A 27,516-nucleotide genomic window follows, 5' to 3' on the forward strand; every position below is an offset into this window, starting at 1 on the left:
TTTGGGCTGCCTAGCGAATCCCCGGCGGGCCTCTGTCCCGGCTCACCCGGGGACGCGGGAGGAGGGCGGGGCCGGGCCGGCGAGCCGCGAGTTCGGGTCCCGCCTCGGGCAGGAAGCGGCCGCCTGGCCTCCGCCCTGAGCCGGCCCTGAGCTGGTCCAGCGTCCGGCAGAGTCAGGTCTCGGAGGGCGGGTCTAGAGGGGCGGGCGGGGCCGGAGGCGGGGCGCCGCCCTTCCCGCGCCTGCGCCGCCTATCCTCCACTGAGAGCTTCCACCGCTTGCTCGGCTGTCAGGCGCGGTGGCCAAGTGGTAAGGCGTCGGTCTCGTAAACCGAAGATCGCGGGTTCGAACCCCGTCCGTGCCTGGGGCATGAGGTTGGGGTTTGGCGGTGGGGTCTCTAATGTCCCCACGTGCGCCGTCCCTTAACTGCGTGGCGTTTTTTACTTTTCGGCTTCTGTGGGCCTCCTCGGTCTCTCCCCTCCCCCAGGCTGCGCAGTCACCGGTGCAGGCCGGGCCAGAGCGCCGGGGCTCACCAAACTGCTGGTGGACCTGCGAGGTCCCTGCCACGCTGCGCTTCGCTGGCAGGACCGGCACCTCGTACCTGTCCCTCCCCTCGTCCCCACCGCGCTGCCCTGCAGCGGCCCCACTCACCCTGCCGTGCAACGCTGCCTCTTCTGGGATCCCTGTGACCAATGGGGACACGGAGGCCCCAGGGCAAGGGCCCAAGCTAAGCACTACTGTCGCCGGCGGGGGAGGGGCGGTCCTGTGTCGCTGGGTTTGCGTGTGTTAAGGGTGGGAGAACCTTCCAGAAAGGACGTTGGAATTTCTGGAGTGGTGTTTTTTGGTTTCTGTGTGTTGCTTGTAAGGTGAGTTATCCACCTGTGCTCGCTGCTTGTGTTCTTGTTTAGAAAGCCAACGCATCGCTCAGCTAATGGGCGCTTAGTCCTTTCCCAGGCCCTGTGAACTGACAGTTTGAGTCTGGTGCCTACCTGTGTGATCCTTTAGATCTGGCCCTTAGCCGGTTATGACACTCCCAGGTCATCGCTAGGATAAACAACCCCATGTAATATGACATGATGTCGAGAGCCTCTCATTCCCAAATTGCTCTAGGCGTTTTGTCCCCTTCTTCAATTGTGATCCTCAGCACTGAAAATACTACTTCAGACATAGTTTCATGAGTGGAACTTTGCCTCCCTCATTCTGCATCCCATACTTCTATTAATGTGACCCCAAATCACAGTACCTTCAGGGGCCCCACTGCACAGTTGACCGTGAGGAGCTTCCGGTGGATTGAATGTCAACAGAGTCTCTGAGGTGGTGTCTAGAGTTACCAGAAGACAGGATGTGGGGCTCAGGGAGCAGGGAAATATATTGATCTTTTCCTTAAGATGCCAATAAATGGAAGAAATGGCTTTTGAAGAGAATGCTGAGCTAGGGACTCAGTGTTATCATGGAATTGTTAGTAAATACAAACTGAGACAGACTGCAGATATTCAGAAATAGGAAGAAGAAAGGTCCCAAACTATTGGATAGTGCCTTGAGTCTTATCCCTTAAATTGGATTCCTGATGAAAAGAAACTCCAAGGTTAAACACTGGGTTTCCTATAGTAGCTGGAGAGGAGAATTTCACCCTGCAAGGGCAGGCAATGAACCAAGGCGAAATTAATACAAGAAGGTCAAGGTACATAGGTCAACCTACAGATATGGGAAGAAACATGAGTCCCCAAAGATAAAGGGCCAAAGACAAGGATCAAATACAGATTCCACGTTAAGGGAAGTTGGAAGTGAAGGAGGGGCAGATCCACGTACCAAGATGAGCATGGAAACAGAGGTCTCGCGGTTACCTTTGAAGGCCCACAGATATCTACACTCATCTCTGCAGGCTGCGGGTAGGTCATTGACTTACAGAGTGAGGGCACAGGCAGAAAGAGATACCTATGTTGAGTTTATGGCATGACCTCCAGTAAATCACTGGCATACTCTGGACTTCAACTTTCTTAGCTGCAAACTTGGAAAGTTGAAAGGGATGTTTCCTAACTACTTTGTGGCCTGAAATTTGGTTTCTGCCTCAGAGTCCAGATCTTGGAGAGAAGCAACCGGACCTGGAGCTGTCTCACCCATTTTTCTCGTGGCTGCCGAGGTGGTGGAAAATAGGAGTCTCTTTCACAGTGGGGCCTGGTGATCTTGACCTCATGAGGAGATTTATCTGACTCTGGGTCAGAGTTACAGTCAGTCCCCACCATGGGCAAGATGAGAGCTGCAAAGGTGCCCATTCCTGATACCCTGTAGTCTGTCTGTCCCCTTCTTTAATTGTGATAAGCTACTCCAGAGATAGTTTCATTGACTGCCAGTTTCCCCTTGCTCAGACCTCCTCCTATATGCTCCCCCCAGGTTCTAGAACAGAACACAGGGCCTCTGGCTCTCCACTTTGAGAGCCACGTAGGCAGACGGCCATTTGTGGGCAGCTAAAAACTCCAGGATATTTTTTAAAAATATACACTACTTTAGGTCAGGCCTCTTCCTTCCCGAACATGAATATTATTTAACTTAAAAGCAGAATTTGGCAAGCAGAATTTGTTTTGCCTCCTGCTGTCAGTTTGAATCCAATATTCCAGCCTAGAAAGAGATATTTTTAAATCTTTTATTGTACAATAAAACAGATTCAAAAGCCACACACATAGGTCAATGTCTTAATGAATTATGTAAGAAGAATACCACTAGGTCAGAGAACTTTGGCAGGCACCTCAGAAACCTCTTTTATGTGCCCCTCCCAATCACAGCCCCCTACAGCCTGAAGTCACCATACTCCCTCCTTGTATAGTAATCACTTCCTTGCATTTTTACATATCACCTTGTTATGCTTCTTTATACCCTATAGTTTGAATTTGTTCATCTTTCAAATTGATTATCTCTTAGGCTCTTTTCAATCATTGGGATTATCTTCCTTCCCTTTCATTTCCTTGCAATGTATCAGTGAAGGAAGCTGCCCTGTTTGACCTGTAGGGTTTCCCATAGCCTGGACTTTGCCAGCTGCAAACTTTTGGTGCCGTTAACCAAGTTCCTCTGTCATTGTATGTCCTGCAAGATAGCAGCGATGTCCGGACACTGGATCAGAGTCAGGTTCAGCTCTTTGGCAAGACTCAGGTATCACCTCCTTCGAGAAACCTCTGATTCCCCCAGGTAATGAGTGACTCAGCTTCTTGTCTAGGACCTCTCTGTATATCTCACACCATGATTGGGAGACCCCTTAGGGCTGGGACAGTGTCTCACTCATATCTGGGTTTTTAGTACCTGGTGCAGAGATGGAGCCGCAGCATAAGAGAGGTCCCTATTTGGAGGTGTGGGGAAGTCTTCCATGAAGAGGTGACATCATGGCTGGGCTCTGGAGGATAAATAGGAGTTCGCTAGAGCACTGCGAGATCTTGGGTATTTCTGCCCTCATTCAATCATTTTTGACACTCAAATACCATGATTTAGAATTTAGACTGAAGCTAACTAGGCAGTGGTAGGTACTTTTCTTTTCCTCCCAGCCCCTCTAACTTTGCACATAAAATGAAATTGCAAATTAAGAAACAAAACCGTAGTACTTATAAGCAAACATGAAGGGTCCAAACCCATTCTTGGGGACAGAGGTTACCAGTTTGGAATCGCAGGCTGATAGGAATGAAAATGACCACCAGTCCTCTTATTTCACAGCCACAGAAGCAGGTAGAGAGAGGGAAGTGAATTCTTCAAGGTCATCTAGAAAGCTCTACCTGTATATATAATACAGTCTAGGCTCTTCCACAGAATGAGCACAAATCTGTTTGAGAATGTCATCTCCATTATTACTGGACCCGTACCCAGGAGCTGGCCCATCTCTTTGCCAGCCTGTGACCCAAGCAGGTACAGTACCTGTCTAATATTCACCCCCATCCACAGGAAAAGCACACAGGGACAAAATCAGAGGCTTGACCAGACCACTCAGGCTGTAGAGGCGGGAGAGGGACACAGACCCACACTGCCAACATTTGGAATCCCCAGGATACTGACTACTAGCTCCTCTGGACCAAGGGCTCTAACACTGTCCAGGCACTTAGCACTGAAAGTTTGGCAGAGCGCCCCGGTTGGGATGGCTGGGACTCTGGGCCAGTAAGGCTCCTGATATAAGCTTACTTCGCACCCTCTCTGCCTCACTCCTTAAGTCACGTTCAGAGGATATAACCCAAGCAGAGTGTCAGACCACCTGCCCCTGTCCTACCCCCCATCATGCAGGAAAACAGAATCCAGCTCAAGGCACTCACTGCCGTGACATTGCTGAACTATTATCACACCTGAAAGAATGGACTCCTTTATCCAACCTTTTGCTTCTGCTTGTGGGCAAGCGTTGCGTTTTCTCAAATGACCAAGATAGATAAAGGGGCTTTTTCTATGTTGACTGAATGAATGAATGTCTACAACAATTAAAAAAAAAAAAAGTCAGCAACTTCTTTTCCTATAGTTAAGGAATAGGCAAAGCTGGGAGAAACCACAGAGAAAATCCCATTCCAGTTCTGTCAGTGATGACACAGAGGCCCAGGGGCAGAGAATAACTGATGGAAGGTGGCACAGGCACGAGGAACTGAAACAGGCTCCAGATGTGGACGACAGGACCAGCAATCCCGGGGGTGGATTCTCGGCAGCAAAGACGTTACGCCCAGCCTGTCTTTCTCCTGAGCTCTGGGACTCTCCCCTCTGGCCAAGCCATCTGGGCTGGGAAAGAGAATGCATGTAGATTGCCATCTGAACAGAATATACTGTGTCTTGTCACAGAGCTCTTTCTGACTGATGGCAGGAAGCTGGAAAGAAGCCAGCACAGTCTGGGACCGTGGATGTTGCCTCTAATAGAGGCTGGGTGGTCCAGAGGCAGAAGTTGAGCTGAAAGAATGCAGCATAGAGTGACCTTGGGTAAATCATTGCATCTCTGTCAGCCCAGTTTCTGGGTAAACTAGTGTTCCCCCACCCTCTCCCCCCACCAAGGCTCTGCCACTTCATAATGCTTTGTGGGTTGCTATTCAAGTTCTCAGCTGAGAATCAATACCGTAGCACGAGGTGGATATTAACCACCTTGCATGGTTTGGGCATTGGAGGCCACGTCAATGTTGGCCCTTCTGTCCTGGGAGGGTATGGTCACCCACTGAGAGGAAACTGGGGAAATCACTAAGTGTTGGAGGGAGTGCATCTGTGTGGCTCAGCCCCAGGGGGCCCCTGGGGAGGGTTTGGGGCAGTCAAGCCCATCCAATAATAGCAAAGCTGGGTTCTCAGGGCAGTGTAGGCAGGACTGAAAGGCATTTGGCAAATATTTACTGAGTGTGCATTATGTGTGAGGCACTGGGACACAGTAATGTATGAGAGAGACAGAAATTCCTACCCCTGTGGAGCTTATATTCTGGGAGTTGGAGGCAAAGATCAGCAGGGAGACAGAATAGATACTCAAATGAGCAAAATATGTGGCACTTTAGAGGGGAAGGGGCTATGGGAAGGGAAAAAAGGGAGGTTGGGGGATAGGATGTGATGGGGAAGGGGGCTGCAGTTTAAAATAGGGAACCAAGGAAGACCTAGGGAAGAATCTAGAATGGGGGAGGGAGGAGAGAACAAGGTCAGTGTCTCCAACTCTGTAAGATTTTGTCCCCGAGGCAGTTTGGTCCCTCCCAGCCACGGAGCTGGATATGGGCAGGAGTCTGTCAGAGTGTCTGGGACCTTAAGAATGTCGGTGTCGCATCACACCCTCCCCTCCCCCTACGCCTTAAGGACGCTGAGTCTAGCTTGCTAAAGAGCCGGGGACTCCGAGGGGTCATCTGTGGGGGAGGGGGCGCAAAAAGGGCAGAAGCACGGAGAGGTCTTGGAGAGACAGACTATGGTGGGAGGGTGGGAGAAGAGCAAAGGTAGCATGAATGACCCTGGCTGCTGGGCTTTTCTGAGCTGCTTCCCCAGAGCAGCTGATGGAAGGTGCACCAGACCAGAGAGGAACTGGGCAGAGAGGGGCTGCTCTCAGGCCTGTACTTTACTGCGGCAACCCTGGCACATAATGCCATCTACAAAATGTGGACAATAATAATACCCATCTGAGGGTCGGTGTGAGAACCTAAGGAGAAGCACGGGGTCTTGGCACCTAGAAATTTCTCACTGAGAGCTAGCTCACCTGGGCACATTCTTGAAGGCGGTAGTTTTCAAATTGCCGGAGGTACATGAGTGGATCGTGAAAGACATTTTTTTTTGAAAGATTTTATTTATTTATTTGACCGACAGAGATCACAAGTAGGCAGAGGCAGGCAGAGAGAGAGAAGGGGAAGCAGGCTCCCTGCTGAGCAGAGAGCCCGATGTGGGGCTCAATCCCAGGACCCCAGGATCATGACCTGAGGAGAAGGCAGAGGCTTTAACCCACTGAGCCACCCAGGCACCCCGTGAAAGACATTTTAACAGCTTGTGAGTAGCATTTTTTTTTTTTTGGAACAGAATAGGCAAGGATAAGAAAACTGTCATGTGCATAAGAATTGTTTCATGAGACATTTTATATACATAAGTAGGTACAGATATTTCCTACCATGGGGCATGACTAGAAGTTTGAAAGTTACTGCCCTTAGACAGTGTTTCTATTAAAGATGGTTGGAAGGGATGTCTTTTTAACTTACTAACTGTCCCCATTTTGGCCATATCAGAATACTTATTTATTTATTAGAGAGAGAGACAGCCAGAGAGGGAACACAAGCAGGCAGAGTGGGAGAAGGAGAAGCAGGCTCCCCACTGAGCAGGGAGCCCAATGCGGGGCTTGATCCCAGGACCCAGGGATCATGACCTGAGCCAAAGGCAGACGCTTAACAACTGAGCCACCCTGGTGCCCCTCAGAATACCTTTTCTAATAGTAGAGACTTAATACTTGGCTGTGAGCCTTCTCACTAACCACTTTTTCCCATCATTGTGACAACGATATTCATGACATTGACATTGAAAAATACACATCACATTTTTTTTCTACCTGAAACTGTCTGACACACAGGAGCGCTGTGCTTGGGGACACGGGTACGTCACGGTGAAAGCACTTGGCTCAAAGTACAGCTTGGAGGAACTGTGAGATGCAGACCAGCCCCGGCCCAGTGCCCAGCTTCTCCAGTCCTTGGGGTTGACCTTCCCAGTGTGGCCCCCTCAAGGACAGTCCCTGTCTGCTTGTGGACGAGGCTCTGGATCTTTTGGGGGATGTCACTCCCAGGGGAGGAGGCCAGAGCCCAGCATCTAACTTTGTCTAGTGAGCTGCCACAAACTCCGCAGAATCTCTTTTCTAGTCCAGCTTTGATTCCATTGATGGGATTAGGTGCCCCCTACGGCCATGCGCTTTGATGTGGTCAGGGGGTAGCAAGGAGATTTCAAGCTCAGGGAGCAAATCTTAATCTTCTGCAGGCTTCTCTGGGATCAGCGCTGGGGTAAACCCATTACATCCCTGCCCTTTCATCCCCCCAGGGCACCGGCTCCTCCAGGCCCCTCCAGGCTCCGAGATCCAAAGGGTTTGTCAGATTTAGAGAGAGCAATAAAAGGGGAAGAAAAAGCAGAGCATGAACCCCAGGCCCCCTCTAGCACCGGCAGCATCACCAGCAATGTCAGTGCATCTTCCTCTTTCTTCCCTTTTAATCCTAGGCTCCCACAAAACGGGGATTACAGACACTTGGGGCCCACTGCTCACCCTGCCCCAGCACTGAGCACCTCTGCCCGCACCTGGCCACCATCTGCCCTCCATCCCTCCCAAAGCCACTCTCTCCTGGGAGCTCCGGCTCCTGCACTTCTGTCTGTCCAGCCCCAGACTCTCCCCTGCATGGAGGGAGCTGGCCAACTGTGCAGATAAAGCACTTCTCTTCCATCACAGTGAGGTTTTAAGGCATGTTTTGGGTTGGTGAGGCCAAGAAAAAGACAGGAACATAGCCAGTATCTACATGAGGCCACAAACAGGTATGTCTCGTGATTTTCTTTAAATTAAATCAGACTCCAGCTCCAACTGAAGAGAAGCAGGGGGGACTGCATCTCAGTGGTGATCTGGGCTTTTCCATCATTCCCTCTTACTTCCTTCTCCATGTTCCCTGGAATCCTGGCCATCTTGAGGGTGGGCATCTTGGCAGAGGCCCGTGGATGCCCCAGATCGCTCTCCGATGAGACAGGCAGTTACTCCCCGACGTCCTAGCGTCTCTATAGAGAGTGGGTCAGCAGGTCCCCACAAAGGGGATTCCACTGACTTCTGACCCCTTTCCAATCTTGGGAAAGCTGTCGCCGGGCCTCTCAGCTTTTCTCTACCACCCTTCCTCCCTACAGTCCCGCTAAAGGAGCTCAGGTTTTCGAAACGCACAGCCAGGAGAAGAGGGGGTCTGCAGGCAACTGGAAGAGGGGGTGGGGATGGGTAGAAAACACACAATTAACATCTCTACAAAGCACGCTGCGGGGTACCGTTGCGCTTGGCGCTTTACATTTATTATCTTGGTTGGCCACGCAAGGCCCCAGTAAGCGTCTGGATGGCTCCGGGTTCCAAATGGGGAGGTTGAGGCCGGCCGCCTGAGAGCTCCACCCGGGCGGGGACACGGCCTAGGAGCAGCGTGGCCGGCAGGGGGCTCTCCGCGCCGGCCTTCGCGGGAGGACGCGCCGGCAGCCGTTCGGACCGGTCAGAGGAGGAAAAGGGAAAATTACTGGAGCTCGGGGGCGGGAAGAGCTGCGTGACTGGGACGAAGGCACTCGAAACTGTCGAGTCGGGCCCCTCGCGTCCGGACTCGACCCCCGGGGCGGCTCGGGCAGTCCGGGAGAGGGGCACCCAAGCCACCTCCCCGCCCCCGCCCGTGTGTCCTCCCGCGGGTGCCGCAGCCGGGGGCGGTGCCGCCGGGGGGCGGGCGGAGGGCGGGCCGGGGCGGGGCGCCGTCCGCTCGGCTCCGGGAGGCGGTGCGGGCGGGCGCTGGTCGCGTCCGCCCGCCGGGAACCGCGGGGCGCGCAGCCTTCCTGATGTGTCACCAGCACGTGGAGCTAGCTAGGGCCGAGCGAGCGGGCGGAACTCCCCCAACTTTCGAGGGGTCTCGCCGCCCAGCTCCTCTCACCGCAGCGCCGGGCTCGTGCTCTTTGGGGAGGGGGCGGCAGCGGCCCCCGGGTCCCGGCAGGTTGAGCGAGGCCCCGGCCCCTGGCCCGGCGCGCGCGGGACAGCGGGACGTCGGGGCATAGGGTCCGGCCGCAGCTACTTCCCCGGTGGCGGAGGCGACCCGGGCTCTGCGGTGCGGGAGGGCGCGGCCTGCGGTGGGAGGTGCCCTACCGGCGGCTCGGCCCCAGCCCCGCGGATCAGAGCGCAGGTAACCGAGGGACGCGGAGCTGGGCCTCGCGGGCGCGGCGTGGGATCGTGGCGAAGTTTCTCCGCGTGTGACTCGAGCGCTCTTGGCTCGGTGTGCGGGGTCAGGAAAGGCTGGGTCCCCGCAGCACCCCCACGCCCAGCACTGTTCCTCGGCCTGCGCCGCGGTGGCCTGGAAGCCGCGGCGCCGAACGTCGTGTAACTCTTCGGGGGCTAGTTTCGGAGCCCGCGGGCCGAGGTCGGGCGGGGCGGGTGCCTTCTTTCGCGGACGCCGCTTGGGGGAAAGAGCCTCGGCAGAGCAGAGCGCCTTGGAAAGCGGGTGGCGGGATCCAGCCCAAGGAAGCCCGTCGGGGACGCGCCCGCCACCGAACTCGGAGACGCGGGGGAGCTGAGGGCTGGGTCTTTGCGGGCGAGATGAGGGTGTCGGTTCAACTGGCCTACAAAGTCCCAGTCCTCGGCCCCCAGGACCGGCGGCTTCTCCCAAGCTCCAGGCCGGCACGGCAGGAGCTGCACCCAGGCGGGAGTGTGGACCCCTGCCGGTGGCCACCTCCCGGGGCCACTCTGGAGAGAGGGTGGCAAGGGGCGCTCGGTGCGGGCTCTCTGGACAGATTCGAGGGATCCCTGTGCTTCGCAGGAACAGTGGGAACGTGCTCAGAACTTTAAGTCGGTCACTGTGTGCGGTCGGTGTCGGGTCCGTGTTCTTCGGGTAGAGCTCGTTGCCTCCAGGGCGGATGTGGGGTGCGGGGAGAGACAGCCTCCTGTTCCCCAGCTCCCCACGCCCAGCGGCAGCTTTGTCCTGCCGTACTTCCCAGAGCAGCAACCTTGAGCGTGAAAGTGGGGAGGATCGCCCTATTCTTGGAGTTGTCTCTGGAGTGGGGAGATGGGACGGGATGTGGCAGTTTAGCCTGGGTGGAGGGGGAAGCCCCTGCCTGCCCCTCCCTCCCACCGTCGTTTCTTCAAAGATGCATCTTTGTGGGAGTGTTCTTTTGTTCCCTGATCCTGTGCCACCTAATGTTGACTGCCCAAGTCAAGTTTTATGCCTCTTAAACCCTCTGCCCTGTCACTTTGTTCTAGCCCTCCAAAAGAAAAAGCCCACCCAGCCTGGGAAACCTTGAGTTTGTTGGGTGTTGGAACTTCTAGTTTATTTTTATATTGGGTCTTGGTTCTCTTGGCGGCGGGGGCCTTGGAAAAACATTTGGGAACGTGCGGTGAGGTGACCTGAGCTGTGTGAAGGGCAGGCTGACAAAACGGGGCACCTTGGGGCACCCTTCTGCCTGACTTGGGAAAACTGAAGGGTTTTCTAGAAGTAGGAGGAGGCTGAGGGAGAAAACAGCCCAGCCAGGTTGGCCCACCTCTCTGAAAGTTGTGCAAAGACCCCATCTGGAAGGTTTTTCCACAGGTTTCTGCGGGCTTAGTATAGAGTGGACTTTCCTGGAACCCAGTGTACCTGCTCTCCATGTTTGGGTGGCCGTGTTGGGGTGAGGGGACCCCATGGGCTGTGGGGTCACTGAGGCAAGGTTGGGCATGTGAGTCCAGGAATGGGCACAGCCTTGCTCTGTCGTCAGCCTGCGTGTTTTCAAGTGTGAGCTTTGTCCTGCGTGCCCTAGTTAGTGTAAGCACAGATGCCAGAACTATGGGGAAAAGTTTGGTCTTATATCTAAATGCACAAGTATCTTAAATTCTCCATTTTGAGGCAAAAGAGTCTGGGAGCAGGCTGGTGGGAGCTTCAGCTGGAGGCCTTCCCTATTTAAGAAAATCAGTGTCCTCTTCAGAGTACTGAACCAGGTTGGGAAAACAGAGTTCTCTCCCTTTGAACCCATGCCTCTCCCGGCCCCGGGGATGAGTCTCTTAAACTAAATGAAGTCCATGGAAATCTCCAGAATGTTGTGGTCGCAGAACTGGCCTGAAGTGATGGGATGCAGAAAAGCTGATTAGCAGCCACCCTGGAGGGGATAGACATGGGAATAAGGAGCCAGCAGTGTCCCCGGCTTCCCTGGCCTGGTTCAGGTGGCTGGCAGTTTCCCCTCTGGCGTAACTGGGGCTGATCTGGGTTTTAGGGCTTTTTAGGAAATGCCTTAGTGTTTCATTGCTTTGGGGGAAGTGAATGATTACGTTTTTCCTTCTTGGGATTTTTCCTTTGCAAAGTGTGACTGAATCGGCAACACAGTGCACTGGCCTGGCTTCCAGCAGCTGATTTGTGCTTTATTGTGTTGTATTTAGGAATTGGGCTTTGGTTGAGAGCCTTTGGATTTTGCGTCCCTTTTGAATTCTCGTAGTCTCCTGAAACAGATGCCCCCCACCCCCACCCCTCCCTTGAGTCCCTCCCTGTTAGCCAGGTCCCTCTTGGCTCCTAGGGAAAGTGGCTGACATGGGCAGACTTGTGCCCTGGAGTGGTCCTCTGGAAGCATCTGAATGCAAGGTGGAAAGCTGGTGGGAGGGACGGGTTTCAACCAGACCCCCAGGGTGACCCACAGAAGACTTAAAATCCAGCTGGACTCCTGGTCCTGCCTCCTGGGAGGAAACTTGTATTCCCTCAACTCTTAAGTAGATTGCAGCCTGGTGAATAATTAACCTTGCCCTTGCAGCGCCTTTTTTTTTTTTTTTTAAAGAAAAATCCAGTCCCAACCTTTGAAAGATTAAAGATCCGTTTTTGTCCAGCAGGATCAGATTGGCAACGGAAGGGTTGGGAGAAGCCAGCCCTCTCATGTCCGCCCTGAATGTCCTAGCCGCTCTGGAAGTTAGGTTAGTTAGAAATACCTCCAGCGTTTCCCTGGTGGCCGTCCCAGGGAGTGGCATCTGAGCTGCTTCCCCAGGTCTCCCTCAGGCTCCTTGGCCTAAAAGCCAAGCTTTTTGAACGCCTGGCAAAGGTCAGGATTCTGTCCCCTGCTTTGCACTTTGTGTGGCCCTCACTCCTGCACCAAGTAGATTTGCTGCCTGGCCAGTCTGGGGCCTGGCTCAGTTCCTCTATACAAAAGAACAGCGCTCCTAACAGTGACACGTTCGGGAAAGAGTTGTCTGAGAAGCCAGGGGTCGGCTTGGGTTCTGCGAAGTGTGTTTCTGGAAGCAGCCTAGTGTGAGGGTCATGAAGACAGACTTGGGGTCCAGATGGGCTTGAGTTGGGAGTCCTAACTGCCACTTGCCAGCTGAGTGGCCTTGGACCAGTAACTCCTCTGTGCCCATTTCTTCCCTTGTGAATGAGAGTTCACTACCTGTGTCGTCTCGGCATGGTGAGCTATATAGGAAAAATGGAGGTTCAGTGCCGGGCACACACCAGTGGACTTTTGACTGGTGCTCATTCCTCGGCTCTCTTATTTGGAATTTGCGTGTGTGTACGTGTCTGTTGAGAAGGGTGCAGAGTGATGGAGACCTCAGGCTGGTGGGTCTGGCCAGTTGCAAGGTTGTCTCTGTTGCTGTCTAATGTGTAGCCTTGGGCAAGTTACTTAACCCACTGGGAACAGCAGCTTTGTGATCCTAAGGTGGGGCTCATGCCTGGGAACCTCTTCCCTGGACTCAGGCTTTCTTGTCTACCAGCCCCATGCAGGGGATGGGGCCAGGCTGGGTTATAGCTGTAAGACAGGCACGGTCCTGAGCTGCCCACTGGGATTTGTCCTCTACCTGTGAGAGCAGCTGAGGGCTTCTGAGTCTTCTCATGGAGGAGGCTGAGGCTCAGAGAGGGAGTGGCTTCCCCAGCATCTCCCGGCTGGCTGGGTGCAGTAGGACTTCCCAGGTCTGGAGCCAGCAAGCATGAACAGGAGGCGGATGGGGCCCGCATTAGCCAGCACAGTCTTTAAAAAGTACCCTGGCTGTGCCGACGTGGCGGCCTTGGAACATAGGCTCTGCAGTACCTCCAGTCTGAAAGGCCTGGGGACTCTGGTTCTGAAACTGAGCACATTTTGTGAAAGGGCCCCGGAAAAGGTGAATTTCTACAGCTGCTCTTGGCTTGCTCGCTCATTGACCCAGTGGGCACAAGAAATGCACTCTGGTGGGACCAGCGAAGCAGGGTACAGAATCAGGGTGGGGGTGTTGGTGGAAGGAAATTAGTTGATATTCCAAAGTACACGGCAGGGTAATCAGCATGGGAATAAAAATCAGAGTTTCGTTGGACTTCCTTCTACTTTTTTTTTTTTTTTAATGGCTCAGTGATGTTCTGATTTCAAACCAGTGATTGAGAAAGACCAGAATCTCTTCAGTGCTTTCGAGGCCTTTGGGCAGTAGGCTAGGCTCACAGATGGGCCCCAGAGCAGGTGACTTCTCACCCACTGTGCAGCTCCCTCCCTCCTCCCTTTGGCACGGTCTGGGGAATTTGGAAATCTGGGGAATTTTGAAATCGCCCTGTAGCCAGACCCCTTGTGTTTGCTGTCCAGGAGCACTGGGGAGGGAGGTGCTGTGTGGAAAGAACCATCTCCTGATCTTAATCTCTGCTCTGCCACTCTGGGCCCCAGAGCCCCCTTCTCTGTCTGTCCAGCGGGGGAATTGGACTGAATACAGCATCCCCCCCCCCCTTATAGCCTTAATTTCCACGATTCTGGGCCACATTCTGGGCCAGGAGGCACGGAGGAAGGCACAGCATTGGAACCTGGGGCTGCGGTTGGGAGGGGTGGGGAAGGGACTCAGGAGATGTGCATCTGGGAAATTTGGATCTGTCCGTGAAGACTTTGTGGTTCATTCTCATGAAACTCACTTCCTCTCACTGGATTTCTGCCCCGGGGGGAGGGGGGTGGTGGTGGTGGGGTTCAAGGGAAAAAGTAGCTTCTCCTTCTTGGTGACAGAGGCTTTCATTCCAGTCTGCAGTTTTCTCTGTTTCTGTGTCCTTTGCAAGGTAGATAGACCTCCCCCATTCTTCCTAAACACAAAGAAGTGGCATTGCTGCTTATCTGCTCATGGCACCTGGCTTTGCAGGAGATTGGGGGAAGACAAAATCCTTTCCTGCTGAAGGCAGGCATTGGTGAAAAGGCATAGGCCTTGCAATTGGAAACCACGCTCTCCCATGGACTAAGCTGAGTGACCTTGGACCAGTGACATGCCTTCTTGGGACTCAGTTTTCCTGGCTACGATGACAGCACGCCTGCCGTGTTTGATCAGAGGATCAAATGAGGATATGTGGGTGAAAGGCCTGGGGCCGGGGCGGTGTGCACGGTGAGAGGGGCACATGTATAGCGGTTCTCAGAGGACACCACAGTTCATCCCAGGAGCTGTGGGGCCAGTGAAGAAACCGAGTGAGGTCAAGGAAAGACGACTTGAGCCTGGCAAGCTGCTTGCTGGCTTAGTATCTGGGGAGAAAATATGGGGAGAAAAGCAAGTCCTTGCTAGGGGAGGGAGGTGGGAGGAGAAAAGAAAGTCATTGCTTCTGGTTGGGGCGGGGGTGGGGTGGGGGAAGGGGGGGTGGGTGTCGCTGACTCTACCAGGGGTGGGTTCATGCATTCCCTGTGCTCCAGCCTATGTGAAGAGACAGGTTAGTGGGAGAATCTCTTTCCCGCACAGCTTGCTGTGGTGAGCTTAAAAACATGGGGAAAAAAATGTGTCTCTGCTCTTGGAACTTTGAGGGTGATTAAGCAGATACTTGTTTTTTTTTTTTTTTAAAGATGTTATTTATTTATTTGACACTCAAGAGAGACAGTGAGAGAGGGAGGCTGAGGGAGCGGTAGTGGGAGAGGGAGAAGCAGGCTTCCCAAGCCCTGTGGGGGGCTCGATCCCAGGACCCTGGAATCATGACCTGAGCTGAAGGCAGATGCTTAACGACTGAGCCACCCAAGCACCCTAAACAGATAACTTGGAAGCAGGACTTGCATATGAGCAAAATGTTGGTCTCCAACTGTATACCTGAGAAAAGTCAACCAAACCACTTGCTCCCAGCAGGTCCATGTGCAGGGTTCGCCCTCCCCTGGCCTCAGTCTCCCTCTCCCCCTCCCCACTGTCTCTGCTTCTTCTGTGTCTGGGGATAGCCTGCCTTCATTGTCACTCAGGTCTGGACGCACACTAACCTTGGCAAATCACTGAATGTTAAACATCTGGCAAAATACCACATTTCGACAATGGGCCTTTTCTGTATAGATGAGGATAGAGAAGGGCAGTGTCAGATGCTGGAAAACCACTTAAGCAATGACAGTGGAAAGGGGCAGGGTCCAGGATCCTGACTTGAATATGAGGGGTGGTAATGTGGGGGGGCTGCTCCTTAAATAGAAGGTCGTGGGAGGAGGCCCTGTCTGTAGGGCCTGAGTGGGGGGAAGGGGGCTGCTGCCAAACTACCTTGGCATCCTCCCTTTTGTCCTTTCGGTGGATTTTGTTGTAATTAGACAAGTCGTGACAAATATCCCATTGCCCTTTGGGCTGGGGAGTGAGGACTCCTGCCTGGAAACCCAGCCTCGTTCACTGGGGAGTCATAATTAGGCAAGAGAACAGTTCTTGGGCCCTTGATTCAATAAAGACCCTTTTATGATGTTGGTTTTTCCCAGAAAAATAATACCACTTTGCCCCGTTTATTGCATTTAGATGTGTAATCATATTAGAGCGAAACAGCCCGGGGGACCGAAGTTACGCAGTTGGGGTTTTCACCAAAGCCTGTTACCGGGTCTTCAGAGGAAAACCGTGTCCTCAGAAAAAAAGGAAAACGACAAGGAACGTTTTTGAGGATTTTTCTCTCTTGGCATTCAGAGGATATTTTCTTGCATCAGGGTGAGAGGTGGCCCAGGATGAAAACCAGAAAGTGAAACTAACTTGAGTGGCCCTTGTCAGTGCCGGCCCCTGGTTCTCTGCGCAGCCCTGCCTGTGCCCAGGCCATGCGTGCCCAGCATGGTCCCTTCTTGTCGTGCAAATGGTATTCGTCAGATGGGCAGCACGTGCCCCGCTGAGGGCTGGAGGAAGTGCCAGAGAGGATGCCTGTGCCCACTCTCCACCAGGAGTCGTGGTGTCCTAGCACGTCTGCACGCGGTGGCTGGGCTGCGGACGCCCGCGCTCACAGGTGGCAGGGCTTGGCCTGCCCAAGCCCCTCCCCCTGAAGTGTAGTCAGCCCTGACTAAATATAGTCCTGGAGGTCGCAGGCAGCTTTGATTGGTTGGGAGGGTTGGTCTGGCCGCGCCCACGGTCGCTGGCCACGCCCCTCCAGGTGGTTGGCTTTGGTGGGGGAATGCCCTATCCAAGGCGCTCTCTCCAGCGTGCAGACCCTCTTCTGCGCCCACATCCCCTCTCACCTTCTTACCCCAGACGTTTTGTCAGGCTAACCATGTTTCCCAATCCCGCCGTAAAATCCCTCCTAGAAATCTGCCCAGAGCCGGGTTAGGCAGAGCTCATCAGTGGAGCCCAGAACCTCTTTCCCAATTTGGGGTTTAGAAATCTCAGGCGATGAGGAAATTTCTGGGAGTCATTTGTAGGAGTGCTCTGTTAAGAAACAGAGGGTATGACATTTCAGAATGCTGAAACCCTGTTGCATGAAAAGGGGGGAATCCATTTAATTCCAGGACAGCTGATGGGAGTTACTGCTGAAATACTTTTAAGTTATCACCTTTACTGCAGAAACGCTGCATTTCATAGATGATTCCACTGTTTATAGATAATAGGTATTAAAATATTCTTCTGGTATGGCTATTGTAAGGTTTGAGGGTTTTGGTTTTTCAGACTTACTAGACTTTCTGGATGTTTTACACTCTGGACGAAGTGCTATTGAACTATATATACATAATAATAATCATACTGGGTTGTTGGGGGTTTTTTTTACTTTTTTTTTTTTTTTTTTTGCTTCTCCAAAGTAATATAATTAGAACATCTGAAACCAGATTACCTAATTAGTACATTTTTCTAATTAGCCGTTAGGAACTTGGGATGATATAAATTATTGTAGATTTCCAGATGGAACTTTAATGACAGGGAGGTTTGGAGCAAGTACCCACAGAGGGAAAAAATCATCTGTTTTCCGTTTTGGCTATCACCCCCTCACCTGTTCCCCACAAAACACCTCGTGTGCCTTCCCATGTGGCAGCCACAGTGTCCAGACAACAGTTTCGTTTTCCTTATCTCAGGTAAATGGAATTGGAAACATTTCTCATCTATGTCAGTTTCTTCTGACAGTGGAACGGGTCTATGAAGGCAGGGTTCAGATACTACTTTTTGACATTTGTCCGCAGTAATGTTAGTGGCTGATCTTTGAGGAAGAACGTTCTGGTGATCTAGTTCATGTAGTTCGTATTGTCGTATGCCTCCTGAGTGCTCGCTTTTGTGCCTGGTGGCCATGGGGCAGTCTGCGGGGAATGAAGCCAGGACCCAGCTTTTGTCCTTTCTGGCTGTTCTTGGGTGCAGGCTCCCGGTCCTTAGGTGAAATTCCAAATGCAAGAAAACTGCAAACCAAAAGTTTGTTGTTATAACTAATATCGTGGGAAAACCTGACCCACATGGACTTGAGACTATGAGAGTCCCTCTTTCTCTCGGGCAGTGTGAGTATCTGTGGGTTTCACTACAGAGAGATGAGTGTGTTCCATTAGGGGGGCTGCCCTGCTGGGGTGTGGCAAAACAGGCGGTATGTGTACCTCATGGCTTTTTTAAACCCTGGAAAATTCTGAAATATGTATGGTCTGAGGGCTCCAAGGGAGAGTGCGCAGGTCTGAGTCGAAGCCCGGCGGTTGGGTGGGGGGGGTTAGGGCCCCAGCCTTTCTGGGGTGTGTTTCTCCTTCAGCACACCCGAGCAGCAGCAGGCCTCAACGGTCCTCAGAGCCCTTCCCTCGTCAGGCCTCAAACCCCACGGAGGCCCAGAGGTTTTCCTCACTGTTGTATTCTCTGTGGAGCACACTAGGTCCTGAGTGAATACTCACCGGAAGCAGGTGTCAGCGAAGTTTCCCTGTGAGGAGCCAAATAGGGTTGCTCTCTGTGGCAACTCTGCTCTTCTCTTTCGGTGTGAAAGCAGTTGTCGATGCTGCCTGAATGAGTATACCTGTGTTGTAATAGAACTAGATACAGAAACAAGAAGGGGTCTGGGTTGGGCCCCCAGTCTGCCAACCCCTGTACGAAGGATAAAGGCATCTTTAAACGTAGACTCTTCTTTTCCTACGGTTAGCTGAGCTGTCTGCATGCCTTCTCGGCTTCTCTTGTTTCCCTCCCCCGTGGAGTCTCCTTAAAGAGATAAAAGTTGTGGCTCTGATGGACAACTCATGCCTGGCTTTGGCTCTTCCAGAAGGTCTGGAACTGTGGATGAGAGGAGGGCGCCGTCTCCCTGAAGCAGCCTCATTAGCAGCCGTGGGTGTTTGTGTGGCAGATGTGCTCAGGCTGTGGGCCAGCCTTGCCCCTGGGCACTTGGACCTCCACTCGCTGATGAATTTTGGGGGGCGGTGCTGAGCCAACTCCAAGGCACACTGGTCAGTCGGCATTGGGCCAGGCAGGGCTGGAGAGTTTGTGGGGCGGGGGGAGCAGAAGGGTGAGTGTAAGCATTCAGGAGCTGAGGTGTTCTTGGCAAAAGAATTTCTGGCTGAGAGAGATTGGTTATCGTAAACCTAGGGATTCTGATGGATGATTACAGGTCTCCTGGCTTTGTTCATCCCAGCCTGTGGACAGCCGGTAGGGGTGGATGGGGCCCCCACGTCTAGGAGGGCTTTCTCCCACAGCAGAGGCTCCGAGCCATCGAGCCCTCAGGCTTCCATCTCCAGAGCAGCTGTCCTGGAGCTGATGGGGTAGGTGCTGGAAGGAGGGCCTACAGGCCAGCTCCCCAGAGCCGGAGCACCAGCAACCCTCCACCTGGCCTGACCAGCTCACTCTGCTAGGGAAGCTTGGCCCCTGCCTCAAAGCGTGCTTGGCCCCTCCAGGCCCCAGGACAAGCCTGTCTCAGCTGGCCTCCGCCGCAGGCCCCAGTACCCACCGTCTGTGTGCTCAGTAGCTTCTCTGGAGGAGGGCTTCCCCCAAGACATTTCGGGACTCTTGCCTTGTGCCTGACCACTTCCTTCCCTCGTCAGGGTGGGACTGGCACATTTCTTTCTAAAGCAAATTCCAAACAAGGGCTGATAACTCTGCTTGGCTTTTCTTTTTCCTTCCACCATGGTTTTGTGGGTTGCTGGCTATTTTAGGGAAGCCACACTCAGAGAGGAGCCTCCTCACGGTGCAGCGACTCTGGAAGCCTGGATGGCTTTTCACCCCCACCCCCTGGTCATCCATGTGTGACTGGCACAGGCCAGGCTCAGGGAAGGCCCGGGGACCAGGAAGGGGTGAGCTCTGCTGTCCGCCATACCCCTACCACGGCTTGTGGGGGGCAGTCTCTGGCCACGACCTGGGGCAGCCCACCACCCTCACACCGACCTCACCGCATTATTGAACACCTGCATCAGAGACTGCCTGAGTGGGCGGCCTGGAGCGTTGGTGCCCGAGCATCACACAAAGAGCCTGTTTGCAATGTGGACTGGGCCCCTGGGAGCCAACCACGGTGATCCATGCTTGTGACAGGGATGTATGTGGTTTCAGGACTGCGGGCCCAGGGCGGGGGTCAGGAGGTAAAGCCGCTTCGCAAGCATGGGGTCAGGGGGAGCCGGGAGAAAGAAAGAGGCACGGGGGGCAGGAAAGAAAGGTCACCCAGAGGAGGGAAGCTGAGTGGAGAAGAACACAACAGGGGGTGGGTCAGGATGGCTCCCCCCCCATGGAATGTTCTGGGCCAGGCAGAGTTCTAAGCCTTTGACAGGAGTGAACTTCAATCCTGCCAGCCACCCCTGAAACAGGTAGGTACCCCGATCTCGCAGAGGAGCGGACTGAAGCACAGTGGGTTGGAGAGCCCAGCAAAGGTTCTGTGGCCGGGAAGCAGGGCTGGATCTCACCCTCTTGCTCTGTCTCCCACAGAACCAGGGCACCCCAGGTGCCAGGACCCGCTCACACAGAATTTGTGCAAACCTCAGGCTGGGACTTCTGAGCGTGCCAAGCATGGTGCCATCCTGCCATCGAATGGTCCTCAGATGGCTTCAGTCCTCATGTGTGGGTGACAGCTTGGCTTTTGGCAGAGGAGTGTATGGCTGTGATCTTGGTTAGGGCAGAAGGCTGTGGGCGAGAGGACAGTTGTCATAACCTAGTTGGGCGAGGGTGAGACTCTAGCCCGGCGGCTGGGTTTCTGGGCACACTTCCTCTCGGTCTGAACCAGGAAGGACCTGTGGTGTGGGGCAAAGGCTCAACCCTAGTGTCAGGAAGCCCCGAGGTCTGTGCCTGGACCCATGTCCCGGGTGCTCTTCCCAAAGGGGAAGAACTTCCAGGACGTGAGTCTTTGGCAACTTCTAGGGCGATCCTGGCCCAGCCCCTGCCCTCGGGGTCTGAGGGGAAGGGGGAAACTGCTCGGAGAGGATGATACACTTCTGTCAGGAACCTGCTGAGTGCTTTGTATACTTGTTCCCTTCTACCCTCATGCCACCCTGTAAAGTGGGCAGCTTATTCCTGTCCACAGATGAGAAGGCCAAGGCACAGAGAAGCAAGGTAACTTATACACGGTCACATAGCAAGTAAACAGAGCATGGCACCACGTTGCCTTCACCACAGCGGGGCCGCACAGCCCCACTGGTGACAGGCCCCTGAGGGATACGTGCCGTGTCAGGCTGAGTGGGGGGTGGAATTCAGGCTTCAGGGCACAAGTTACCCACTGAGGGGTGGCATTCTGTACCACGAGGTTCAGAGGAGTCAAAAGCCCAGGGTCTGTGGAGGGGGGCTTCTGCTGCCCCAGAGGCCTGCCTAGACTGGGGAGCAGAAGGGCTCATCCCATAAAGAAGGACCATAAACCAGGCTCTTGATTCTGGAAGCCCTTCTCATCCTCCCACAAGAAATGCAATCTGTCACCATCCTCTCCCCTTTCTTCTTGGTCCCTTTCTGACCATCCCTTCACCCCACCAAACCCGTGCTTCCCAGCAGAGCCTGTCAGCTGGTGGATTTGAACCTGAGTACCATCCGGGACTTACCAGCCGTCTTTGCCCATCATAGGCAGTTTTTGTAGGAGTCAGGGACCTGTTGATCAGGCCCACCTGACGCTTTCGCCTCCTCCAGAGCCCACCTCTGAAGAAGGGCTAGAGCGGGGGAAGGCTGGATGGACCCCACAGTGTGCTGTTTGTCGCACACCATACTTCTTGCCTCCCACCAGGGACAGAGCACCACCGGGGACAGGAATGTGGCTGGGAAGCTGGGAGCTGGGTCTCACCCTCTTGCTCTGACCCCCACACACACAAGTTGTGCAAACCTGAGACTGGGGCTTCTGAGCGGGCAAAGCATGGTGCCGTCGTGTTGTCGAATGGTCCAGGTGGCTTCGGTCCTCGTGTGTGGGGGACAGCTTGGGTTTTGCTGGAGGAGTGTATGGCCGTGATCTTAGGGCAGAAGGCGGTGGGCAAGAGGACAATGGTCAAAACCTAGTTGGGTAAGGATTTTCAAGAGCTGACCCTTTGGTTCCTACAGCAGAACTGAAATTCTCTTACTGCCTCTGAAAGGGGAGAGACCGCTGGGAGCTCAGTTCCTCTTGGGCCCATTGTAGAGACATGGTCACCAAGCCCAAAGCTGGAGGGACCAGAGTTCAGATCCCCTCTGACTCTGAGTCTTTTGTCTCTCAGCTGTTCTTCGAGAGGGTTTTAGGAGTCGAGCCACTATGACTCTCCCCAACCTCCACCCCATATCCTCCTCTCTAAGGACCTAGCCTGGCCTCCCAGGAAGTCTGGAGCTGACTCGCCTGCATTCCCCTTGCCACGTCAGGCCTGTGAATTTCCCTTGGCTCGGCAGGAGCTCAGACTCTACAAGATGGGTCTACACCCCACAGGGGAAGACCCTTCTCACAGGTCTTACTGCATTCCCTGCTTCTTGGGACTGCCCTCAGCCACCTGGGATTCTGGTGCATTCTAGTCTCCCGCTCTCTGTGGGCAGAAAGTGCTGGGTTTAGAGCTGGCTCGGGGTGGAGGAAAGGCTGGTCATTCCTGAGCATGCTGTGGGGGCAGTGAGCTGGCCTCACAGAGACTGCCAGCTGCCCTACCCCCCACAGAGCCTTCAGGGGCCAGAGGGCGGTGGGTGGCCCGGGTCTGGTGAGGGGACGCCCTCTCCACCTCGGCTCCCCTGGGCTGGCCTGTGGATTGCTTACTTACCTGGAGAGCGTTCAAGGACAGCAAGAAAAATGAGGGACTTTCAGGGGCAGCTGTGTTTTCTGACTCAGTCATAATGCCCCTAAAAATCCTTATTGTTCTTGCAGTATGCATCAGACAGTGGCCACCAAGCCACCCCTCCTCACCCACCGGGCAGCTCTGGGACAGGAAGGGCTTCCTGGGGTCTGACTGGGACATCCTCCCCTGTCCTCCTAAAATGAGAGCGAATTATTAAAAACAATTCTGTTGGGCCAGTGCCTTGATTTGCATATATTTTTACAATTTCTTTCTTTCTTTCTTTCTTTCTTTCTTTCTTTCTTTCTTTCTTTCTTTCTTTCTTTCTTTTTTTTTTTTTTGTGGTGGCTGAGCATTGAGATAGTCCTGCACAGACTGGAACTCAGGAGAATACAGCATCTCCCCAGTTTGCATGCAGGGAAGGTTCTGGGAGCCTGGCGGCATGTGTGGGGCCCAGGGATGGGCGCCTTAGGGGGCCAGTTACATCAGGAGCGGCAGTGTTGGGCTTGCCAGGATGCTCCGCTCTCTTGGGAAGTTGGAACCGAGTAGGGGCAGGAAATCGTACTATGTTTTAAAAAACAGAGGGAGCCCAGCCCACTCCCTGAGAGCCATTTTGAAAATACGATGCTGGTGGATTCAAAGGGCTTCTCCCCGCCAACCCCTGCTGTGCCCCCACCTGGCTTATTCTTGGCTGGATGTTCTCTGTCCCAGGTACACCTCCTGGGGGCTCCTCACGTCTCAGTAGGTGCCCCCCCTTAAACATTTCAAGCCCACCCCATGGATAGGTTGGCTGAGCCAAGACTTTGTCTTGGGTGGATTTGGGGTTGCTTGCTGGGGGGCTGTCGAGAAGAAATACCAAAATTTGTGACCTGTCCCTCTCAACGCAGGAATGCCAGTTCATAAGAAGGCCCCCAGTTCCCAAAACAGAATCTGCCCCCCTATCCCTGCCGCCACCACCACCCCTAGCTGAGGCCAAGCAGGTGGCCTGCCCGTGCATGGACAGACAGGGAGGTGAACAGGCAGCAAACAGGACTCTGAGCTCCTGGGGTCCACCCCTGAGTTCCTCGCAACCTCACAGGTCAGCAAGGGAAATTAATCCTCTAGGTATTTCTTGGGTTTCCAGGTACAGACTCAACAAGCTCTGGTCACCGGAGAAGATGGCTGTTTGCAGGACCCTGACCACAAGACTATCCTTCTGGGCAGCCTGGCCCCTTGCTTCTTAGGCTCTGGTCATCTCTCCACACCAGCTGTCCCAGAGGCCATTTTAGACGGCTGGGTTTGCTCAGGAGCCTCAGCGTTCTCTGTCCAGGAGAAGGGACAGCGTCAAGGTAAAGGTTAACGTGAGGTTGGGGGCAGGGTGCAGAGTGATGTTTATGGCTGCGTGGTAAGAGGTGGATGGGGCTTTTGCAAAATGAGATTCTCACCACCTACAGTGGTTGTAGGGTGCTTGGTCATTCCTCATAGCTAACTTCAAAATCAACTGTCCCTCCCTGAGGCCCCTTTGCCCTGCCCTTCCATTCCCTGCCCCCACAAAAACCTCCATATGCTTGAGTGTGTTCCTCTTCCTTTACAACAAAAAGCTTGCCCCCCCCAAGATTTTTTTAAAAGGTCGTACATGAAAAATAAAGCTGAGTCCTATGTCCTCCCCAACTGTACTGCCTTCTACCGTAGAGAATTTCAAAATACAGAAGGCTGAAAAGGCTTATAAAAATGCCCATGCCTAGAGATAATGTCTGCTAATGAAAGAGATCCTTCCAGCACTTTCCCCTATGTGCATACACACCCTCACCCAGTTAGCAGGATTGGGGTTTTTAAAAGGCGTGAGGCTTATAATCCATTTGAGCAATGGCCCTGTGCCTTTGGGAGCCGGAGTCTCTCTTCTTTTTGCCAAGTGGGATGGGCTGATCGCCTGTAGCCAGGAAGCTCTGTGGCAGGTTATTGGAGGCACACGAGGTCTCTCTTCTAAACCAGGATTAATGAAGGTGGTGAGGACGCTGGAGCGGCAGGCTTTGTCCTGATTGATCTCCAAGTGGGCAGCTGCTCTGCTTCTAGACCCTGGTGGCCTTAAGAATCTAGGGAGCCTTTACAAACATCAGTGCCTGTTCCTCCTCCCCAGCAAGGCAGGTTGGACTTGGGTTACCAAGGATGGGGCAGGTTGCACCTAGGGACTGGTATCTGTCTGTCTGCGGTTCTTCTGTTAAGTAGCCAAAGAACTGTCCGGCTCCATGGCCACACGTTAGAGCTGGAAGATTCTTGTGGCTCTGCCTTCAGGGTCTGATCAAGGAGGTGTGACCAGTAGGCAGCACTTTCTCTGTGCTCAGAGGCCTCTTCTGATCCTCATCGAGTAGCACAGAGGCTCACCAGAAGACGCAGCTGGGATGGGGCAGAGCTGGGGTCAGAGCTATAGTTCCGGACTCCCGAGGCGGGTGGTTTCAGTGATAATTACTGATAACGAGCATATGGTCCTAACAGGCGTAGCATGATGCTTACTAATACTTAAGCATTGGGTCGGATGCTACTGTCTCACGGAGGAGGTAGGTGTCTGCACTCCAGGGAGGTTGGCTTCCTGTCCTCAGGTCTTCCTGATGGGAGTGTGCCCCTGGCCAGCCAGGACCCACAGCTGCCGCCATGCAAGCTGCCGTGTGGCCTGGGATCCCAGCTCTGGGCAGGGCAAGACTGAATCCCATTTTCAGAACATACCAGAGGCGTGGCCAAGGTGGAGCAGCTGGGGGGTGAGGCAGAGGCCCCCAGTTCCCTGCTCCTTGCCTGGACAGGGGTGTCTAGGAAGGGGCCGAGCCTACATGGGGCTTGCTTATCTGGACCCTGCTCTGAGCTGGCAGCCCTCAGGGTCAGGACCCCTGCTAGGGGGGTGCCTGAGTCTCCAGAAGGCTGTCCCTGCCCCTCCCTCCTTCCTGCAGAGCTAGTCTCCAGGAGCCTGGCCAGAGGGCCACCTGGGCAGGCTGCCAGTGTGGGGAAGTCATGGGCAGGCACACTGTGAGCTCCAGGAAGCTGTCGGCTGTTCCTGGACCCGTCTGCAGAGCTGGAGGGCCAGCCTGCCTCAAACATGATGGGTGCGGCCAGGAGCTGAGAACACAGCTTTCCCAGAGCCCAGCAGCTCTGGGTCAGGCCCACGGGTTTTCTTGGGCAATGAGGACCTGAGCCTTGGTCACCTCTTCCCTTGTTGGCCTTGGCTCTCTCCTCCCCAGTCAGGCTCTCCCCCTGCCCCCCACCAGCTGTTCTGCAGCAGACCACGCTCTTGGCAATGACATCCATTTAACCTGCTTCCCAGAAAACAGGATGGTTGGGCAGACAGACTCAGCCAGCACCTTGGTGGGAAACAGGGCAGTGGACCTCAGCTCAGGCTTTCCTTGCCCAGGCTTCTTGGGGGACTGGGTTGGGAGATGGCCCTAAGCAGCCTTGGCTTACCTGGGTCAGAAATAACCTTAGTTCAACTCACAGCCTCGAACGATCAGGCTGAGGCCGGAGCTTTGAGCTCCTGGAGCTGGGGAGTGCCAGGGGGTGGGGGGATGGGAGTGGGGTAGTGGGGATAGTCCTTTGCCCTGGAATCTGATCGGGGGCAGCCGTTTACCTCGGGGTCCTGGGTAAAGCCCCCCACTACTGAGTCTGTTGCCTCATTTGGTCAATGGGCATAACAGGGCCCTGTAAACATGTGTCTGAGTGCAAATACGAAGTCGTTGCTCCCTTTCTCACCCCTTCTAGGAGGACTCCAGCAGAGAACCCTGGGAGGTGTCTAGCATGGAGAAGATGCTCTCTTAATGTAGGTGCCGTGCTCAGGAAGTGAGGTTTGATCTCAGTGTGTTGGATTGGTGCCTTCTGTCCTTAGCTCCACAGAGATGACCTTTCCTTCCTCTTCCTCTTCCTCTTCCTCTCTGGCTCTCCTGCCCTGGCTGGACCCTGTAGGGAGGATGGCTCTGGCTTGAGATGCTGCGGTTCCTCTCAGGTCAGGCCCACGGAGACCCAGAGCCCATGGAGGCCTCCTTCCCCTCCTTGACGTTCATCCTGCAAGGCCAGACGCCAACTCCAAGGCGTTCCCTCTGGGCCTGGGCCAGAGAAGCTGTGGCAGAGCTCCTCCTCCTCGCTGGGTGCAGACAGCCCAGCACAGGCAGGAAGGGCCTTCTGTTTGCCATGGCTGGTGGGGAAGAGATTAGTGCTCGCTTTCTGTTTTGACTCTCGTATCGAACTAACAGGCAGGCTGTAACGTCACAGAAAAGCACGCTTGAGCCTTGAATGAGCCTTTCCTAATGCCTGGCCCCTGTAGGGGTGGCTGGAGGTAGGAATGGGCAGTACCACCACCACCTGGGAATGTGGTAAAATGCGACGGCCATCTGTTGGCTTTCCCTACCCAGCGTCTACATCTCTTTCTCCTGATAAATCCCTCTTCCCCTTCCCAGGATCACCTCTCACCCCCTTCAGCTTTAGAGGCAGGCATGGATCCCAGGATGGACACGGAGACTGCCCCTTGGGGGTTTTGCAGCAACTATGGGGAAAGAGGCATTTGTTGTTTGTGCAACCTGAGCCAGGTTGATGGAATGGCTGGTCACCATCCTGTTCTCTACTTGAGGTTGAAGCCAACAAAGAAGAAAAAGCTCAGAGATGGAGAGAATAGGCTGTCTGGATGTCAGTGAGCCCCTGGATCCAGCCATGCCTGAAGCTAACCACACCTCTGGATTAACCTGATTATATGAGCCAATGCATGTCTCTTGCTCAAATCATCCTGAGTTGGGTTTCTGTCTTAGAAAGGGTCCTGATAAATCAGTTCTGAGGTATACTTGACATGCCATAAAACCTACCCATTTTGTTTACCGCCATTGAGATAGAGAACATTTCAAGCTCTGGGACCACCCCTGATCTGCCTTGGTTGTGGAGATTGATTTTGTCTTTTCTAGAATTTCCTATAAATATGATCGTTTAGTGTGTACTCTTTTGCGTCTGGCTTCATTCCGCATGTCTTTGAGATTCACCCATGCTGTGTGCCTTAGTAGTTCATGCCTTACTTCTGAGAAGCCTTCCACCGTGGGGATGTATGAGTTTGTGCAGCCATTTATAAGATGGTGGATAGTCAGGCTGTTCCCAGATTGTGACTGTTATGAATAAAACTGTTTTGAA

The 27,516-nt window shown here is 53.9% G+C and overlaps 1 long non-coding RNA gene and 1 other non-coding gene across 3 annotated transcripts; both read left to right on the forward strand.

The window, feature by feature from the left end:
* Positions 1-270: 270 nt before the first annotated feature.
* Positions 271-26,912, forward strand: LOC116859796. Of its 2 annotated transcripts, none has more exons than XR_004381209.1 (4): positions 271-306; positions 23,513-23,717; positions 26,110-26,167; positions 26,802-26,912. It is a non-coding gene; the product is annotated as an uncharacterized LOC116859796 (long non-coding RNA). The 2 variants fall into 2 exon arrangements; XR_004381210.1 differs by lacking the exon at positions 271-306 and adding an exon at positions 7,876-7,953.
* Positions 290-361, forward strand: TRNAT-CGU. The gene has a single exon. It is a non-coding gene; the product is annotated as a tRNA-Thr (tRNA).
* Positions 26,913-27,516: the final 604 nt, after the last annotated feature.

The sequence above is a fragment of the Lontra canadensis genome, unplaced genomic scaffold (assembly GCF_010015895.1).
Source record: "Lontra canadensis isolate GAN:19392208 unplaced genomic scaffold, GSC_riverotter_1.0 scaffold163, whole genome shotgun sequence".
Taxonomy (NCBI): Eukaryota; Metazoa; Chordata; class Mammalia; order Carnivora; family Mustelidae; genus Lontra; species Lontra canadensis.